Raw genomic sequence first — 21,771 nt, forward strand, 5'->3', positions numbered from 1 at the left:
TGTGAGCTTGTCTGACTATTAGTCTCAAGTAACTTGAACACTACATCAAGACAAGACTTTGGGGTTGTCTCGCTATCTTTAAGATGTTTTGCCTTCTTTGCTGCAATATATGTTGGGTTTGTCGCACAACCTTTAGCAGACTTGTGCATGCCATCAGGCATATCACCCTGAAACAAAGCAGAGAGATGACAGGTTCTGCACGTGTATAAACAAAAGGCATCTATTATATCTGTGCTGTCAATTCCATCCAATTTCAAATTATATCTGTGCTGTCAATTCCATCCAATAACTGTGCTGTCAATTCCATCCAATTTCAAATTAGAAAATAAAGAGTAAATTCAAAATATCAATAGCATAATTTGGCATCTATTATATACGTAAAACAAAAGGCAAACAAGCCATTACGTGCGTCCACATAGATTAAATTATCTTGATCCTTTATTTTATCTTTTAACGGCTGAGATTAAAAGATGCAAACGTAACGTAAAAATATGTACATGTACAAGTAGTATAACATGCCACGTACAAATAGTGCACATAGGTTCCATCCAAATCGTCAACTAGCCCGCAGAAAAAAAAATCTTTTAATCAATGGGTCAAGGAAGCAAAAATAGTAGGAAACCTAAACAAATAAGGACAACGATTGGACCTAACCAGACCTCACGTGAGGAAGTTCCAAAACAGGAACCAAGACATGAAAAAAAGACAGGTTTCTGATCTTCTTTCACGGCTCGGCCACCTCAACCCACGCACCTCCACCCATATATAAAAAAGTACAGCCGGCCGCAAAAGCAACACCAAAAATTTGGAAGTCGGCAACCAAGATGGCTTGAAGACATCACACGCGACTCGGCAACTCAGATGGCTTGAAGACATCACACGCAACTAGGCAACTCGACGTTTGATACGCAAAGCCACCTCCAGCCGCTTCACTCTACGTCCGACGAAGTCACGCCAAAGCACACTCAACGCATGACGAAGCCATGCCCAGCTACTCCAATTGACCTCGGAAGAAGTGACGCCAAAGCACTTTTGGCCTAAATCATCAGATAATTTGGTAATTGTTAGTAACAGTCTTATTTTCTCCGGATAGAATCTTTATAAACACTATATCAATTGACAAATTGTTCCCTATTAATATTCAAGGCAAAACACTATGACATGCAAGAAGTTGAGCGACTTAAATACAAGGGGACGGAACTGGAACATTCATCAAGTAAAACAAATACGAATGTGGTATTCAGTCAATCCTACCACTGATGAGCTTATTAGCCCAGATATGATATAAGTGCAAAGGATCATCAGAAATTGACCAAACAATCAGTGCGGAGATCTCGGACAAAGATGTTGATCCGGACGGATATGAAGCTGTTGAAAATTTCATGATGCACGGGCCTTGCAGAGAGGCAAATACAAAATCACCATGCATGATGGACAACAGATGCACTAAACACTTCCCAAAAGGATACAATGTCGATACCACAATCCATGAGGATGGGTTTCCAGTATATAGAAGGTGAGACAATGGAAGGAAGATCAAAAAGGGAGGAGCAATGCTCAACAACAGATTTGTCGTACCATACAACCGCAACCTTTTGGTCAATTCCAAGGTCACATAAATGTCGAGTGGTGCAACAGGCCCAGGTCAATCAAGTACCTATTTAAGAACATCTATAAAGATGACGATCAGGTAATGGCCTTACTAAAGGAAAGAGATGCGGCAAACGACTATGATGACATCAAGAAATACCTAGAGATGAGATACATATCAACAACTGGAGCATACTGGCGGATATTCCAGTTTGATCTACACACCATCGTGATCCACCAGTCAAGAGACTACCATTCCACATTGAAAATGATCAAGAAGTTATTTTTCTGGACTCGACTGACATTGATAAGATAGTAGAAGGCCAGGATCCACGAGTACTAAGTTCACTGAGTGGATGGAGGCAAACGAAATACATGAGGCGGGAAAAGAATTAACCTATGCAGAATTCCCATCAAAATTTGTATGGAAAAGCGAAACCAAAACTTGGGGAGCCGAAAAGGGGCTTCGCTATTGGGAGAATCTACTATGCACACTCTGCAAGTGGCAACCGGTATTATATGAGAATGCTTCTAAACACCAAGAAAGGATGCACATCATTCAGGATATTGGAACCGTTAATGGAGCTGTTCACCCAACATACAAATAAGCATGCCAAGCGCTTGGATTTCTTGATGACGACAGTGAGTGGATTGAATGCATCAATGAAGCATAATGCTGGGGCTCAGGGACACAATTACGACAATTATTCACCACAATTTTATGACATTGTGAGGTGACCAGCCCAAAGATGTTGAGGGAATCAACATGGGAGGCACTGATAAAGATATCTAGTACAAAATAAGAATTATCCTTAACTTTCCTATGCTGCAGCTCACTGATTCATAGGAAAAGGCATATGGTCTGATTGAGATAGAGAAACTAATGAGGCAAGAAGGAAAGACACTAAAGGGCTATCCAGATAAAGAACTACCAAATGCTACAGAACTTGAAGAACTTGGGAACAGAATGATAAACGAAAAACTTAGCTATGGCATGGAGGCACTAAAGAATGAGCACCAAACCATAATAAGCAATGTTAACCATGGCCAGAAAATGACCTTTGATGCAATAATGGAATCAACTGAGAAAGGACTTGGAAAATAGATATTTGTAGAAGGCTACAGTGGCACAGGCAAAATTTATCTATGGAAAGCAATTACAACGAAGCTACGGTCAGAGGGAAAGAAAGTGCTTGCGTTAGCATCATCTGGCGTTGCAGCTTTGCTCCTACAAGGTGGAAGAATAGCGCACTCAAGATTCCACATTCCAATAAATACCATGGAATAATCAACATGTGAAATAAAACAAGGCTCACATTTGGCTGAACTGGTAAAGAAGACCTCACTAATACTATGGGACGAGGCTCCTATGGCAAACAAACACCGCTTCAATGCACTAGAAAATAGCCTTAGGGATATTCTAAGGTTCACAAACCAAAATAGTGAAGAAAGCCCATTTGGTGACATGAAAGTTGTGCTAGAAGGTGACTTCAGACAAATACTTCAAGTGATAACAAAGGAAAAGAGAGAGCAGATAGTAAATGCCTCGGTCAAAAGGTCATACCTATGGAAGTACTTCGAAATATTTAGACTAACTCAAAACATGCGGCTAAAGTCTGTCAGAAGATCCAATAGAAAAGCAAAATGTGGCCGAATTTGCAGAATGGATATTACGATCTGCGATGAAAAAAACGGAGATGATTGGGTAAGAATACCTAAAGGCATAATTCTACATAAAGGAGAAGACCCCAAAGAAGAGATAGTAAAAAGCACGTACCCAAACTTGCAGCAAAACTATCGTAACCGTGAATTTCTCGAAGAAAGAGCAATCCTGTGTCCAAGGAATGAAACAGTTAAGATAAATGACTACATAATGAGCCAATTACAAAGTGAAGAGATGAAATACCTATACTTGGACACTGTGTGCAAGGCAACAATGAATTACAACACAATGGAGAATATGTGTGCAACAGAGTTCCTTAGCAACATGATCTTCCCAGGAATTCCAATCCACGAGCTAAAACTGAAGGTAGGTTTGCAGGTGATGCTCCTACGAAACAAGCAGCCGGTTTATGCAATGGCACAAGAATGACTATCACACAGCTGGGAAAAAAGGTACATTGAGGCACAAATAATCACACGAACACACGTCGGTGACAAGGTATACATACCTATAATCATTATGTCACCAAGCGACTCAAAGTGGCCCTTTGTGCTGAAAAGAAGGCAATATCCTCTATCAGTTTATTTCGCAATGACCATAACCAAAAGCCAAGGTCAATCCCTAAACAAGGTGGGCCTATATTTGCCTAAGCAAGTCTTCTTCCATGGGCAATTATATGTAGCATTATAAGGAGTCACAACCAGAGAAGGATTAAAGGTGTTGATTGACAACAGGAGTACCCAAGCGAAGATAGCGCAAAGAATATAGTATACAAAGCGATCTTCAAATTTTTTGTTATACAAACAAATGCATATGAAGGCCAAATAATCATGATTAAACAATACAATGTATGGTCCAAAAGTGTGACGTCCATGTTTTAGATTTATGGCCGGAAATACTGTACAAAAAGGATGTTATAGATTGGATTTCTTATTATTTTCGTAAACACAAAATAAGAACATGACAATGCATATTATTATTGCCATACACTGCTTTCATGCATACAGATGTTAACAAGTGTGTACGTGTAGCTTCCTTTCTGTATGACAACAATCAATTGGCACTTATTAATTTAAAAGTATATACTCCATTAATTCTTATTATAGCGGATGAGCTTTAAAGATGAAAAGGTTACGTAAGACATAGAGCGCGTACACAATAGATCATTGACATGTGTACGAGGAATTCTTTTTTTTTCAAGAGAGGACGTACAGGGAAGTCCAACATGCATACGTACACATTTTAGTTAGAAAAGCACACCAACTTCAACTCAAAAAGAAAAAGCACACCAACTTTTTTGAGATAACACACGTATAGGGGAGTCCAACACGCATACATAGACATTAGTTAGAAAATGAAAACAACTAAAAAGAGCAAACTACGAGAGGTCTGTTCTCAGGAATAAAAAGCACATACACAGCCGAAAAAAGGCAGGAAGGTCTATACCAAATAAAAAACGCCTTATCAAATAATATTGAAAATATATATGAGTCTTTCCCGGACATGTATGCCGAACTTGGAAGAGCTGGTGTCCCTGTCTATCTAGGATTCTAATTGAATGCAAATCTTATTTTTGCAACTTTTTTTAACACTGTTTTGCAACTCCCACATGCACGCATGCAAACAGGAAAGCTAGCATACATGTATGCAAGCTTATCTCCGTACTTGCACGACAAATAAGAACATAGACATCTATAATACCATAGCTAACACATCAAAATATCCCATACACTTATCAAACTACCGCGCATTGAATACAAAAGCGATGAGCGCCCAACTAATTGAAATATCAAATCCATAGATTCGCACAGGATCTGCACTAGATGAGTTAAGAAAACATTGTATCTGGTGAACACCACAAAAATTATTTTTAAAATTAATTTGGTAATACAAAATGTTTGCAAAAGAATCATAGATATTCTATATGAAGTCCATAAAAAATAATTCTATAAATTACAATGAAAGGATATTTTAGCAATTTTCAATGAGTAGTTACATTTTCTTAGATGAGCAAGTTACATAGTAATTAATAACCAAAAGATTAGCATGATTGCAACTGTATTGTCGTAATCAAGGAATGCAATTATAACATGTCGGGGCAAAGGAAACGAGATGATAAGGCGAGACTGAACAATGTTTAGACTTGATCTCATGGCAGCAATTTCTCAAAACAATATAGAAACATAGCCAGACACTGAGAGATGAGATGTGGAAGAGGTAAATCATGACCTTAGTAAGAACATGACAATGCATATTATTATTGCCATACACTGCTTTCATGCATATAGATGTTAACAAGTGTGTACATGTAGCTTCCTCTCTACATGGGCAAAAGTTTTAAAATCTTATTACAAAGTTTGGATAATAACCACTTTGATAAACATGATTCTGAAATCATATTAGCTGACAAGATTCCATAAGCAAGATAAGAAACCATATGTGTAGCTAATTCGGATCTTGCATTTGTGTGTGCACCATATAACATTGTATATGTTCACCATATAGCAGTGCCTATACGTGGTAATTAAGATGCAAGAAACCAACAAGAAAAATAGCCGCACATAAATCGCTGAACTTGAAAACTTAACCTGTAGCTAGACGCATGCATGTTTCACATTAAGCTGATGCTTTTGCTACCTACCTCAGTAAAAGTGCATCTAAACCTCCTTTTTTTTACTGTCAATCAATAATTAAATGCAAGGGTCTCTTGCTAGGTTCAGTTAGACTTAATTCCAACAGATCCATATGTTTTCTTTACTGTGTTCTCTACTACAGAATTCAGAAAACAAGTATAAGTGCACTTCTCCACACACAAAGTTTTGGTATAATTTTTGATTTCACACGAAAAGTTGTTTAGTAATGGAAAGATAAAATCTTATTCTGATTTCTAGATCATTCAACTTCAAAAAAAACTTATATGGTTGAAACAACACTTACATTTGGTAGAGGTCCGGGCAGCAGGAGGGCAACAGCTAACAGCCACTCACAGAAGATACTCACGTCTTGCAGATATTTCTTCCTCCGCGAGCTCCCTCAATGCCTCCGCGGCCCCAACATCCAGAGCCTCCGGGCACGACAAGTTTGAGCGGCGTAGCCCGCGTTCCCACTGGAAATCTCCGTGACCGCGTTGCCAGAGTAGACGAGTTCGCCGAGATCCACGCACTCACCCAGCCACATGTGCCACCACCAAGGAAGAAAAATCAGGAGAAAAGAAGCGACATGTGGATCTGGGATAGCGTGAGGATTAGTTTCCTGATGGGGCACAGAGACGCCGTCCTTCGCCGGCGGCAAATCGGAAGAAATGGCGGATGTGTATGAGGAGCCTGGTGGGGATCGTACGGGAGGAGAGGAGAGTTCTTTTTTTTCATGGAGAGAGAGAGAGAGAGTTCTATGTAGATATTTTTTTAGGGCTGAGAGTTCTATGTAAATGACTGGGACTGGGGACTAGAGGCTGTTTTACTTAGAAAAAATATTATATGGAGTGGTAATCATCTTCACTCATGGGCTTACAGAAAAGTACGTTCGGCATGACACATGATACATGGGCTATGCAAGATGGGCTATGCAAGATTGGGTACAATATTTTTTTTAGTTCTTGGTATCGAATACACAGATCCTAGCAAACATAAAAACCATAAAAATATGCTTTCTTTTTTGCCGGTGAAAAATGCTCTTAAAATATGGAACTTAGACTTCCCGAAAAAAATAGATGAAACTTATACATTGTTATTCAAAGGATCATATGATCTAAATCTTTAGATTTTTCACCTGTAGATAATCAGCAAGATTAGTAAGAATCAACAAACATTTTTCAATGATAGGGAAATATATATAAATTACATGCCAAAATTCATGTTGGAAAATAAACAACTTTTGCATTTCTCAAACTACCATAAACAATTCAAAAGGGATGTCATTTAACGGGATAAAAAACAAGAACAAAATGTGAGCCAAACTAAAATAAGAGTAGATAGAGAAATTGGAAAATAAATATGATTAATGAGGCTGTAAAAATGAACAAGGTGTGAATAAAAATTATTATAAAATTACATACACTATATGTACAAATCCATACACTCAAACAGAAGACATCAACTGTCCCATATATAAAACATAACAAAAACTACTCTAGCCGCGCAATTGCGCGGGTGCACCCGCTAGTTATTCATAATGCGGGGAGCTTCACCACAGTACTGGATTACCATGTCAACATAACAAGCATAGATGAAGGGCAAAGAAAATCATTGTATCTATTTTGGATAATGTGCATGACATGTTGTTCATATCATCAGCCACATCAGTAAGATAAAACAGGAGATGACAAGGAGCAAACGTGGGCAGCTTCACCACACACTGGATTATAGATCCACAAAAACAAGCATACATATAGGGAGTATTAAGTAATGTGCATGGTATGAATAAGGAATTTGGTTTTACAAGTATTAGAACTTATGGTTCTTGCGAACATGCATTTTGGTAGAAACAACAAACTAAACAGCAGTAAACGATAGGGAGTATGAGCAAATTAAACAGCAGTTGAGGATAAAAGCTTTAGAAGGACTGACTTACATTAACAATTAACACCGACTTTATAATGCCCTTCTCCATGTCAAGGGAATGATAACTCAAGAATTTCAGCACATAATCTTCTTCATAAGCATTGCCTGTACTCTACTGTCGGCGTTCTAGGAACGGGGGTCCCCTGACTTGCCTGCCTCCAGCCTGCGGCGTGGCTCAAGTGGGGGCTCAATGCAGCCCAGCTTCATCAGCTCAAGATCAAGACCCTCGTGAGGGGCCAAGCCTCGCAGGGCGGATGACAGGAAGCTTCCTCAGGAGAAGCCTCCCCAAGCAGGCTCGCGAGGAGGCAGAGAGATCAAGGCAGGGTACCTCCCGAGGAGCCCGTGACGCAAGCCATGGCGATCGGGACTAGGCAGGCGCCAGGCAGGAGCCGGCCTGCGCAGTGTCCTTGTTTCCCTTTCGGTGCAAAGGGGGCAAGTGGGCAGACCAAGGCATTAGGCAAAGGACCGCTTCGGTGCAACAAGATCAAGACTAGCAGAACAGTAGGATGGAGGTCATCATGGAGCCCAGGATGGCGTCATCGTCAGAGCCTTTGGCAGCCGAAGACCAACTTTAGTCAGGAAAAGTGTACCAGATGTTCCCCTTCAAAATGGCCAATTGTTGGCGCCCTTCCCGCTCATTATTTGGGAAGAGGCCCAGGGCCTCCCTCTATAAATAGGACTAGCCACCACAGGGTGGAGGCATCAAAAAACAGATCGAAGGGAGAGTGAGAGAAGTGACTGAACTCACCCAAGCAGTTCATTGCACCAGCTCAAGAACAGCCCCTCGCGAGGCTGTTCTCCCTTTGTACTATTCATCATCAGCCCCTGAGGCAATCCACCACACCACACACTAGAGTAGGGTATTACACCACAATGGTGGCCTGAACCAGTATAAATCTCGTGTCCCTTGTGTGTTCATCTTTCTTGCTTAGATCCTTGCGAGACTTCGAGACGTGAGCTGGTAGGGGAGAGATCTTCGTGCGCACCCCAGTGTTCGAACCTCAAGGGTCTGCCACAACCCGAAATCCGACATTTGGCGCGCCAGGTAGGGGTGCGCCAGAATCTTTCTTTCGCTAGTTGTGTCTGATCTTCCGCCGTGTCCATGGCTGACGCTCGCTGAGCTCACGTCGATCGTCGGTTTGCTCTCGCCACCCGCGTCGCCCAGACGGTGCCCGTCGGCGGTGGCCCTTGTCGTTCCCCGTCGCCTGCTTCCAACGCCACCACCGGCCCGGCGGGGAACAAGCAGCAGGCCTCGTCCCTGCATCCTTCGGTGCGGCGTGTTGGCCGCACCGCCACCCCGTCGCTGACTCCAGCTGGTTCATGGTCCCACGCCCGTCGCGCCCCCACGGACACGCACGCTGCGCTGCTCCTGGTGCGTGAGCTCCTGCACTACCGTCCCGTCGACGACCTCTATGAGGACTGGCTTGCCCGCATCACCGAGCTCGTCAGCGCCGCAGGGGGCTCTCCCATGCCGTCCTTCTTGCTGCCTCGCCCTCCATCCTGCACAGGAGGCGAGGAGCAGGAGGTCCCTCCACCGCCTCCTCCCCAACAAGGCGCCCTGGCTCCAATGCGCGTGGCCCCAGGACGAGACCCTCCGCGTCCGGCGCCTGCGTGACAAGAAAGGAGCTCCCAAGAGATCCCTCGCCCCCAAGAAGGCGCTCACGTGCTCCCAGCACCGGAGTGCCACAACCGCATCCCTGCACCGCCACGTCAAGACCCTGCGCTGCTCCAGGCAGCGGTGCGCAAGAATGTCCAGAAGCAAGCCCCGCATCAACAGGGAGCTCCGGGGGCCACCGCAGGCTGCCTCTCTTTCACCACCGAGCTGCGTAGCATCGCATGGCCCGGCAAGTTCAAGCCGGACCTACCTCCTCACTATGACGGCACTGCAGACCCCGCGGAGTTCCTCCAGCTCTACGACCTGGGCATCAAAGCCACCAACAGGGACAAAAAGGTCATGGTGAATTGGTTTCCCATGGTGCTCAAGGACGATGCCCGCACCTGGCTCCTGAACCTGGCTGCTGGCACGATCTCCTCTTGGGACGAGATGCGCACCCGCTTCATTGCCAACTTCCAAGGCACTCGCGACCGGCCCCCGGCCAGGAGCGACCTGCGCCGCATCAAGCAACAGCCAGGAGAGACCCTGCAGAAGTACATCCAGCGCTTCAACAACGCCCGCCTCAAGATCCCCAGGGTGACTGAGGAGGCCATCATCTCAGCCTTCTCCGATGGCGTGCGTGACATCAAGATGAAAGAGGATCTAGCAATCCATGAAGACCTGTGCACATCCCTGGAGCTGTTCAACTTGGCAACCAAGTGCGCCAGGGCTGAGGAAGGGCGCCTCTCCCTCCTCGAGCTTCCGGCTGCCGACCCAGAAGAGAAGAAGCCCAATGTTAAGGACGTAAAGCACAAGGGGGCTGCTGTGCTCACAGCCGAGCCAGACACCAAGCGGGGCAGGGATCAGCCTGAGTCATCCAAGGGCAGCCGGTTCTGCGTGTACCACGACCTCCACACCCAGAACACCAATGAATGTCAAGAGCTCAGGGCCGTGCGAGATGGGCGTATCGGCCAACGTCCCGACCGCAACGACCGGGGCTATGGCCGAGGAGGAGGAAGAGGTGGAGGACAATGGGAAGACCGTGGCCCTCGCCAAGGGTGGTGTAAACGACCTCGCGAGGACCGCTGGCAGGACCAGCCTCGCGAGTGAGGTTGGAGGGATCAGCCTCGTGAGGATTGCCCTCAAGGCAACGCAGGCCTCCGTCCTCTGCCACCACCGCCAAGGAGGAATGAAGACCATCACCAGGACGAGGGGGCTGGGGGCTTCCAGGAGCCGCACGCGATCGCTTGCATCCTGGGCGGCTCTCAGGCCCTAGCCTCTCAGTGCATCTTCAAGCAGTTTGCTTGCGAGGTGAGTGCAGTCCTCCCGAAACTTGAAGCCACACGCCCTCTTAGGTGTTCTGCGTGTGCTATCATGTTCAGGTCAGCGGATCAGCTCAAGTGCGCGGCAACGGCCGGAGTCCTCCCGATGCTTTGTTCCCAGTCATCAACAATGTGCAAGTCACCAGGACCCTCATCAATGGCGGAGCTGGACTCAACATCCTGTCCGTCGAGACGTTTAACAATCTCCAAGTGTCGTACGATCAGCTTCAGCCGACCAAGCCTTTCTCAGGAGTCACTGACGGTTCCACCGTTCCAATAGGGAAAATTCGCCTTCCTGTCACCTTCGGGCAGCGCAACAACTACCGCACCGAGCTCATTGACTTTGACGTCGCCCACATTCGCCTGCCATACAATGCCATCCTCGGGTACCCAGCTCTGGCCAAGTTCATGGCAGTTACTCACCATGGCTACAATGTCCTCAAGATGCCAGGAAGCGGTGGAGTCATCACAGTGCCTTGCGAGGAGAGGGATGCAGTGTGTTCTCTTGAGCGTGCCTTCCAAGCCGCGGCAGTCGAAGACCCAGGTCACATGAGCGGGAGGCTTCCAGAGGCGGTCCCTAAGAATAAGAAGGCTTCAACTGGCACAAACACTCGTGAGGTAGGCACCTCCGGAGGCGTTGCGTCAGGACCCGCACCCGTGCAAGGGGCGCCGCCCTCTGTCGCATAGGAAGGCGCACCTGGCGCTCTCCTCGGGCAGGGCTCGGGGGCTCTTTCTTGGGGAGCCACCGACTTTGCCAAGGTCACGAGGGAGGGCACCACTTGGAGGCGTGCTTCAAGGCACGTTTCCCTCAGGAAGGCGTGAGGCAAGGAGGGCCAAACCCTCAGGAGTTCATCGCGAGGAACATTCAGGAGCTACAGGAGTCAAGAGTCATGCGCGGCAGTCGCCGCCTACTGAAGGAAATATGCCCTAGAGGCAATAATAAAGTTATTATTTATTTCCTCATATCATGATAAATGTTTATTATTCATGCTAGAATTGTATTAACCGGAAACATGATACATGTGTGAATACATAGACAAAACTATAGTCACTAGTATGCCTCTACTTGACTAGCTCATTAATCAAAGATGCTTATGTTTCCTAACCATAGACATGTGTTGTCATTTGATTAGTAGGATCACATCACTAGAAGAATGATGTGATTGACATGACCCATTCCGTTAGCCTAGCACTTGATCGTTTAGTATAATGCTATTGCTTTCTTCATGACTTATACAAAGTTCTTGTAACTATGAGATTGTGCAAGTCCCGTTTACCGGAAGAACACTTTGTGTGCTACCAAACGTCACAACATAACTGGGTGATTCTAAAGGTGCTCTACAGGTGTTTCCGAAGGTACATGTTGGGTTGGCATAATTTGAGATTAGGATTTGTCACTTCGATTGTCGGAGAGGTATCTCTGGGCCCTCTCGGTAATACTCATCACCTAAGCCTTGCAAGCATGTAACTAATGAGTTAGTTGTGAGATGATGTATTACGGAACGAGTAAAGAGACTTGCCGGTAACGAGATTGAACTAGGTATTGGATACCGACGATCGAATCTCGGGCAAGTAACATACCAATGACAAAGGGAACAACGTATGTTGTTATGCGGTTTGACCGATAAAGATCTTCGTAGAATATGTAGGAACCAATATGGGCATCCAGGTCCCGCTATTGGTTATTGACCGAGAATGGTTTTAGGTCATGTCTACATAGTTCTCGAACCCGTAGGGTCCGCACGCTTAACGTTTCGATGATAGTTTTATTATGAGTTTATAAGTTTTGATGTACCGAAGTTTGTTCGGAGTCCCGGATGTGATCACTGACATGACGAGGAGTCTCGGAATGGTCGAAACATAAAGATTGATATATTGGAAGCCTGTGTTTCGACATCGGAATGGTTCCGGGTGAAATCGGCATTTTACCGGAGTACCGGGAGGTTACCGGAACCCCCCGGGGGGTTAATGGGCCTACATGGGCCAAGAGGGAGAAGAGGAAGGAGCCAGGAGGGGGCCGCGCGCCCCTCCCCCTCCTAGTCCGAATAGGACAAGGGAAGGGGGCGGCGCCCCCCCTTTCCTTCTCCTCCTTCCCCTCTTTCCCCCTTCTCTCCTACTCCAACTTGGAAAAGGGGAGTCCTACTCCCGGTGGGAGTAGGACTCCCCCCTTGGCACGCCCCCTTAGGCCGGCGGCCTCCTCCCCCTGGCTCCTTTATATACGGGGGCGGGGGGCACCCCATAGACACACAAGTTGATCTACGGATCGTTCCTTAGCCGTGTGCGGTGCCCCCTTCCACCATATTCCATCTCAGTCATATCATCGCGGAGTTTAGGTGAAGCCCTGCGCCGGTAGAACATCATAATCATCACCACGCCGTCGTGCTAACGGAACTCATCTCCGGAGCTCGGCTGGATCGGAGACCGGAGATCGTCATCGAGCTGAACGTGTGCTGAACTCGGAGGCTCCGTACGTTCGGTGCTTGGATCGGTCGGATCGTGAAGACGTACGAGTACATCAACCGCGTTGTGATAACGCTTCCGCTTACGGTCTACGAGGGTACGTGGACATATACTCTCCCCTCTCGTTGCTATGCCATCACCATGATCTTGCGTGTGCGTAGGAAATTTTTTGAAATTACTATGTTCCCCAACAGTGGTATCGGAGCCAGGTTTTATGCGTTGATGTTATATGCACGAGTAGAACACAAGTGAGTTGTGGGCGATACAAGTCATACTTCTTACCAGCATGTCATACTTTGGTTCGGCGGTATTGTGAGATGAAGCGGCCCGGACCGACATTACGCGTACGCTTACGCGAGACTGGTTTCACCGTTACGAGCACTCGTGCTTAAAGGTGACTGGCGGGTGTCTGTCTATCTCACTTTAGCTGAATCGAGTGTGGCTACGCCCGGTCCTTGCGAAGGTTAAAACAGCACCAACTTGACGAACTATCGTTGTGGTTTTTGATGCGTAGGTAAGAACGGTTCTTGCAAAGCCCATAGCAGCCACGTAAAATTTGCAACAACAAAGTAGAGGACGTCTAACTTGTTTTTGCAGGGCATGATGTGATGTGATATGGTCAAGACGTGATGCTATATTTTATTGTATGAGATGATCATTTTTTGTAACCGAAGTTATCGGCAACTGGCAGGAGCCATATGGTTGTCGCTTTATTGTATGAAATGCAAACGCCCTGTAATTGCTTTACTTTATCACTAAGCGGTAGGATAGTCGTAGAAGCAATAGATGGCGTGAACGACAACGATGCTACTATGGAGATCAAGGTGTCGCGCCGGTGACGATGGTGATCACGACGGTGCTTTGGAGATGGAGATCACAAGCACAAGATGATGATGGCCATATCATATCACTTATATTGATTGCATGTGATGTTTATCCTTTATGCACCTTATCTTGCTTTGATTGACGGTAGCATTTTATGATGATCTCTCACTAAAATTATCAAGTAGTGTTCTCCCTGAGTATGCACCGTTGCCAAAGTTCGTCGTGCCGAGACACCACGTGATGATCGGGTGTGATAAGCTCTACGTCCATCTACAACGGGTGCAAGCCCGTTTTCCACACGCAGAATACTCAGGTTAAACTTGACGAGCCTAGCATATGCAGATATGGCCTCGGAACACGGAGACCGAAAGGTCGAGCGTGAATCGTATAGTAGATATGATCAACATAATGATGTTCACCATTGAAAACTACTCCATCTCACGTGATGATCGGTTATGGTTTAGTTGATTTGGATCACATGATCACTTAGATGACTAGAGATATGTCTGTCTAAGTGGGAGTTCTTAAGTAATATGATTAATTGAACTTAAATTTATCATGAACTTAGTACCTGATAGTATCTTGCTTGTCTATGTTTGTTTGTAGATAGATGGCTCGTGCTGTTGTTCCGTTGAATTTTAATGCGTTCCTTCAGAAAGCAAAGTTGAAGATGATGGTAGCAATTACACAGACTGGGTCCGTAACCTGAGGATTATCCTCATTGCTGCACAGAAGAGTTACGTCCTGGAAGCACCGCTGGGTGCTAGGCCTGCTGCTGATGCAACTAACGACGTTAAGAACGTCTGGCAGAGCAAAGCTGATGACTACTCTATAGTTCAGTGTGCCATGCTTTATGGCTTAGAACCGGGTCTTCAACGACATTTTGAACGTCATGGAGCATACGAGATGTTCCAGGAGTTGAAGTTAATATTTCAAGCAAATGCCCGGATTGAGAGATATGAAGTCTCCAATAAGTTCTATAGCTCCAAGATGGAGGAGAATAGTTCTGTCAGTGAACATATACTCAGAATGTCTGGGTATAATAATCACTTGATTCAACTGGGAGTTAATCTTCCTGATGATAGTGTCATTGACAGAAATCTCCAATCACTGCCACCAAGCTACAAGAGCTTCGTGATGAACTATAATATGCAAGGGATGAACAAGACTATTCCCGAGCTCTTCGCGATGCTGAAAGCCGCGGAGGTAGAAATCAAGAAGGAGCATCAAGTGTTGATGGTCAACAAGACCACTAGTTTCAAGAAAAAAGGCAAAGGGAAGAAGAAGGGGAACTTCAAGAAGAACGGCAAGCAAGTTGCTGATCAAGAGAAGAAACCCAAGTCTGGTCCTAAGCCTGAAACTGAGTGCTTCTACTGCAAGCAGACTGGACACTGGAAGCGGAACTGCCCCAAGTATTTGGCGGATAAGAAGGATGGCAAAGTGAACAAAGGTATATGTGATATACATGTTATTGATGTGTACCTAACTAGAGCTCGTAGTAGCACCTGGGTATTTGATACTGGTTCTGTTGCTAATATTTGCAACTCGAAACAGGGACTACGGAATAAGCGAGCACTGGCCAAGGATGAGGTGACGATACGCGTGGGAAACGGTTCCAAAGTCGATGTGATCGCGGTCGGCACGCTACCTCTACATCTACCTTCGGGATTAGTTTTAGACCTGAATAATTGTTATTTGGTGCTAGCATTGAGCATGAACATTATATCTGGATCTTGTTTGATGCGAGACGGTTATTCATTTAAATCAGAGAATAATGGTTGTTCTATTTATATGAGTAATATCTTTTATGCTCATGCACCCTTGAAGAGTGGTCTATTTTTATTGAATCTCGATAGTAGTGATACACATATTCATAATGTTGAAGCCAAAAGATGCAGAGTTGATAATGATAGTGCAACTTATTTGTGGCACTGCCGTTTAGGTCATATCGGTGTAAAACGCATGAAGAAACTCCATACTGATGGACTCCTGGAATCACTTGATTATGAATCACTTGGTACTTGCGAACCGTGCCTCATGGGCAAGATGACTAAAACACCGTTCTCCAGAACTATGGAGAGAGCAACGGATTTGTTGGAAATCATACATACAGATGTATGTGGTCCGATGAATGTTGAGGCTCGTGGCGGATATCGTTATTTTCTCACCTTCACAGATGATTTGAGCAGATATGGGTATATCTACTTAATGAAGCACAAGTCTGAAACATTTGAAAAGTTCAAAGAATTTCAGAGTGAAGTAGAAAATCATCGTAACAAGAAAATAAAGTTTCTACGATCTGATCATGGAGGAGAATATTTGAGTTACGAGTTTGGTTTACATTTGAAACAATGCGGATTAGTTTCGCAACTCACGCCACCTGGAACACCACAACGAAATGGTGTGTCCGAACGTCGTAATCGTACTTTACTTGATATGGTGCGATCTATGATGTCTCTTACCGATTTACCGCTATCGTTTTGGGGTTATGCTTTAGAGACGGCCGCATTCACGTTAAATAGGGCACCATCAAAATCCGTTGAGATGACGCCTTATGAACTGTGGTTTGGCAAGAAACCAAAGTTGTCGTTTCTTAAAGTTTGGGGCTGCGATGCTTATGTGAAGAAACTTCAACCAGATAAGCTCGAATCCAAATCGGCGAAATGTGTCTTCATAGGATACCCAAAAGAGACTGTTGGGTACACCTTCTATCACAGATCCGAAGGCAAGACATTCGTTGCTAAGAATGGATCCTTTCTAGAGAAGGAGTTTCTCTCGAAAGAAGTGAGTGGGAGGAAAGTAGAACTTGATGAGATAATTGTATCTACTCCCTTATTGGAAGGTAGTTCATCACGAGAACTTTATGAGGCAAATGGATGTCAAGACTGCATTCTTGAATGGATTTCTAGAAGAAGAGTTGTATATGATGCAGCCGGAAGGTTTTGTTGATCCAAAAGGTGCTGACAAAGTGTGCAAGCTCCAGCGTTCCATTTATGGACTGGTGCAAGCATCTCGGAGTTGGAATAAACGCTTTGATAGTGTGATCAAAGCATATGGTTTTATACAGACTTTTGGAGAAGCCTGTATTTACAAGAAAGTGAGTGGGAGCTCTGTAGCATTTCTAGTTTTATATGTTGATGACATATTATTAATTGGAAATGATATAGAATTTCTGGATAGCATAAAGGGATAATTGAATAAAAGTTTTTCAATGAAAGACCTCGGTGAAGCTGCTTACATATTGGGCATCAAAATCTATAGAGATAGATCAAGACGCTTAATAGGACTTTCACAAAGCACATACATTGACAAAATTTTGAAAAAGTTCAAAATGGATCAGGCAAAGAAAGGATTCTTGCCTGTGCTACAAGGTGTGAAGTTGAGTCAAACTCAATGCCCGACCACAGCAGAAGATAGAGAGAAAATGAAAAATGTTCCCTATGCTTCAGCCATAGGCTCTATCATGTATGCGATGCTGTGTACCATACCTGACGTATGCTTAGCAATAAGCTTGGCAGGAAGGTACCAAAGTAATCCAGGAGTGGACCACTGGACAGCGGTCAAGAACATCCTGAAATACCTGAAAAGGACTAAGGATATGTTTCTCGTATGTGGAGGTGACAAAGAGCTAGTCGTAAATGGTTACGTCGATGCAAGCTTTGACACTGATCCGGACGATTCTAAATCGCAAATCGGATACGTGTTTATATTAAACGGTGGAGCTGTAAGTTGGTGCAGTTCTAAACAAAGCGTCATGGCGGGATCTACATGTGAAGCGGAGTACATAGCTGCTTCTGAAGCAGCAAATGAAGGAGTCTGGATGAAGGAGTTCATTTCCGATCTAGGTGTCATACCTAGTGCATCGGGACCAATGAAGATCTTCTGTGACAATACTGGTGCAATTGCTTTGGCAAAGGAATCCAGATTTCACAAGAGGACCAAGCACATCAAGAGACGCTTCAATTCCATTCGGGACCAAGTCCAAGTGGGAGACATAGAGATTTGCAAGATACATACGGATCTGAATGTTGCAGACCCGTTGACTAAGCCTCTCTCACGAGCAAAACATGATCAGCACCAAGACTCCATGGGTGTTAGAATCATTACTATGTAATCTAGATTATTGACTCTAGTGCAAGTGGGAGACTAAAGGAAATATGCCCTAGAGGCAATAATAAAGTTATTATTTATTTCCTCATATCATGATAAATATTTATTATTCATGCTAGAATTGTATTAAGCGAAAACATGATACATGTGTGAATACATAGACAAAACTATAGTCACTACTATGCCTCTACTTGACTAGCTCATTAATCAAAGATGCTTATGTTTCCTAACCATAGACATGTGTTGTCATTTGATTAGTAGGATCACATCACTAGAAGAATGATGTGATTGACATGACCCATTCCGTTAGCCTAGCACTTGATCGTTTAGTATACTGCTATTGCTTTCTTCATGACTTATACAAAGTTCCTGTAACTATGAGATTGTGCAAGTCCCGTTTACCGGAAGAACACTTTGTGTGCTACCAAACGTCACAACGTAACTGGGTGATTATAAAGGTGCTCTACAGGTGTTTCCGAAGGTACATGTTGGGTTGGCATAATTCGAGATTAGGATTTGTCACTCCGATTGTCGGAGAGTTATCTCTGGGCCCTCTCGGTAATACTCATCACCTAAGCCTTGCAAGCATGTAACTAATGAGTTAGTTGTGAGATGATGTATTACAGAACGAGTAAAGAGACTTGCCGGTAACGAGATTGAACTAGGTATTGGATACCGACGATCGAATCTCGGGCAAGTAACATACCAATGACAAAGGGAACAACGTATGTTGTTATGCGGTTTGACCGATAAAGATCTCCGTAGAATATGTAGGAACCAATATGGGCATCCAGGTCCCGCTATTGGTTATTGACCGAGAATGGTTTTAGGTCATGTCTACATAGTTCTCGAACCCGTAGGGTCCGCACGCTTAACGTTTCGATGACAGTTTTATTATGAGTTTATAAGTTTTGATGTACCGAAGTTTGTTCGGAGTCCCGGATGTGATCACGGACATGACGAGGAGTCTAGGAATGGTCGAGACATAAAGATTGATATATTGGAGAAGAGGAAGGAGCCAGGAGGGGGCCGCATGCCCCTCCCCCTCCTAGTCCGAATAGGACAAGGGAAGGGGGGCGGCGCCCCCCCTTTCCTTCCCCTCCTTCCACTCTTTCCCCCTTCTCTCCTACTCCAACTTGGAAAAGGGGAGTCCTACTCCCATCGGGAGTAGGACTCCCCCCTTGGCGCGCCCCCTTAGGCCGGCGGCCTCCTCCCCCTGGCTCCTTTATATACGGGGGCGGGGGGCACCCCATAGACACACAAGTTGATCTACGGATCTATCCTTAGCCGTGTGCAGTGCCCCCTTCCACCATATTCCATCTAGGTCATATCGTCGCGGAGTTTATGCGAAGCCCTGCGCCGGTAGAACATCATCATCGTCACCACGCCGTCGTGCTGACGGAACTCATCTCCGGAGCTCGGCTGGATCAGAGACCGGAGATCATCATCGAGCTGAATGTGTGCTGAACTCGGAGGCTCCGTACGTTCGGTGCTTGGATCGGTCGGATCGTGAAGATGTACGACTACATCAACCGCGTTGTGATAACGCTTCCGCTTACGGTCTACGAGGGTACGTGGACATGTACTCTCCCCTCTCGTTGCTATGCCATCACCATGATCTTGCGTGTGCGTAGGAAATTTTTTGAAATTACTACGTTCCCCAACACCTACCCGCCGTAGCCCCACATCCCGGAGAGGATGGTGGGCTGCGTGTCTGCATCGACGTACCAGGGCTCAACCGAGCCGCATCTCAGGAGCACCTCTGGCCTTCACGTGTGGGACGTTGTGAGGGTCCACCTCACAGCTACGTTCGCATGTCTTTCAGCCTGCCGAACATGACTGCTGCTCACCAGCGCCTGATGAGGAGCATTCAGGAGGCTCAGGTGGCCAGGCACCGCTCATTCCTGGAGGAGATGGAGATGGACCTTGAGGAGCCGCCCGGACCCCTAGAGCCTCCCGAGGCTCAGTGCACTGAAGGCTCGTGAGGATTAGCTTCTTCACCACGCGTCGACCGCTACTTCAGCATCCCTTCGTCTTCAACCATACCAGGTGAGATCTTTCAAGTTCCATTTTCAGCTGGGAGCACCCACAGGGCTGCATCATTCCCAGGTCACGCGGGTCTGTCCCTGTGGCGTGTATCCTTTTTGCTTATGGTCTTTACGTACCTTGTTGGGGGCGCCCCTCGGGCTGCATTATCCCCAAGCTGCTCGGGCCGGACCCAGTGGCATTTACTTTTCCCGCATCTATCCAAATGGATTTGCTCCTTCATGCTTAACATGCTCAACTTAATCGCCTGCTCGATTGACACCTACCTTTGGAGCCGCTCGCTCTAGCATGGCACTTGTGCACGGGTCCGTCCCTGCAATGCCAAAAAATCTAAGTGGCTGAGCTCTGGCCACGGCAGCCCCGCAAGGCGCCACCTCACCAGGCCCTCAGTGCCCCAATCACTCCCTTGGAGCGACCAATGGTTGGCTGGCAACCATGACGACAAACCTTGTTTCCCCTCGTGATTGATATGGAGGACCCGCTCCAGGAGTAATGGTGGTGGCATCGCGAGCCTTCTCTCCTTCTTTCCGGCACGATCCGCTCGCGCGTTAAAAGGGGGGGGGGTACCTGAGCATCGCGACTCATGGGCTCTTACTGGCTCTCCATCCCTCACCCCCTGGCCTTGACCCACGACATCGCGACCTGTCATACCAGTGGTGGCTGAGCTCGCTCGAGGGCTAGGACCTGAGGACGTAGAGCATTAAGGAAACTGTGGGAAGAAGCTCACGAGGGCCTAACCCAGCAGCACCTCAGCTGCCGCCGCGCAGGCCCGGCACCTCAACAAGAACCACTCCAAACCTACGAGATAAGTCACATGAAAACTGATTCGACTCAGCGCTTAACCCTCGCCTATTGCAGCTCTGTCACGGCAATGTTGCTTGCCTTTCTCGCCCAACGGAGGCTGCTTGAGCGTTAAAGGGGACCTCCTGAGCATCGCGACTCAGGGGCTCTTACTGGACCTTGGGCCGTTCACCTCCTGGCCTTGACCACGGCATCGCGACCTGGCATACCAGCGATGGCTGAAGCCTTCCTGGGGACCGGGACCTGTCAGCGTAGAGCACCAAGCCTTCGTGAGGAAAGAAAGGGGGAGCCAAGCCGGGACAGGGCAAGCATCTCGCATTGATTCTTCTAGAGGATATAATATTTACAAAAGACGTGGCCAGCACCTTACATACCCCCGCGGGGTGATACTTCGATTTCCTACAGGGAACAAAAGGTGCTAATCCTAAGGAGCGCTAACTATGCGCACCTCTGCGGGAGATGCCATCATCAACAGTGGGCCGTCAGGCACCGGCGCCAACCCCATCTAGATCAGTGGCGTCAGCGGCCTGACGAGCCCACCTTGCATCGAGCGCTACGCGAGCTCGAGGGCTCGTAGCTATCGTCGCTCGTCTCCGGAGTCGCGTGAAGCTCTGCGGAGTCGCTGGACCCTCCGGCACCTCTGCTGCCTCTTGAGGAGCCGTTGGGGAAGCGATTGCCGGGCCTGGTCCTCGCCACGACGATGCCCCGATCGCCTTTCTCGGGGCAGCATTCCAGTCGGCATCCTTCCGCATCGAAGACCTTGAAGAGCATCAAGGAGGCTCCATCGTAGTCGAGGTAAAT

At 46.3% G+C, this 21,771-nt stretch overlaps 1 long non-coding RNA gene across 2 annotated transcripts; it reads right to left on the reverse strand.

Annotated features, from left to right (window-relative positions):
• Window positions 1-479: 479 nt before the first annotated feature.
• On the reverse strand, window positions 480-6,659 carry LOC123070138 (uncharacterized). 2 transcript variants are annotated; one of them, XR_006433462.1, is made up of 6 exons: window positions 6,191-6,655; window positions 3,762-3,805; window positions 3,497-3,640; window positions 3,368-3,421; window positions 3,155-3,267; window positions 480-1,037 (listed from the first exon to the last, which is right to left on the reverse strand). It is a non-coding gene; the product is annotated as an uncharacterized lncRNA (long non-coding RNA). The 2 variants fall into 2 exon arrangements; XR_006433463.1 differs by lacking the exon at window positions 480-1,037 and adding an exon at window positions 1,044-2,818 and having other exon boundaries at window positions 6,191-6,659.
• Between the last annotated feature and the right edge of the window lie 15,112 nt (window positions 6,660-21,771).

Source organism: Triticum aestivum, chromosome 3B, assembly GCF_018294505.1.
Source record: "Triticum aestivum cultivar Chinese Spring chromosome 3B, IWGSC CS RefSeq v2.1, whole genome shotgun sequence".
NCBI lineage: Eukaryota > Viridiplantae > Streptophyta > Magnoliopsida > Poales > Poaceae > Triticum > Triticum aestivum.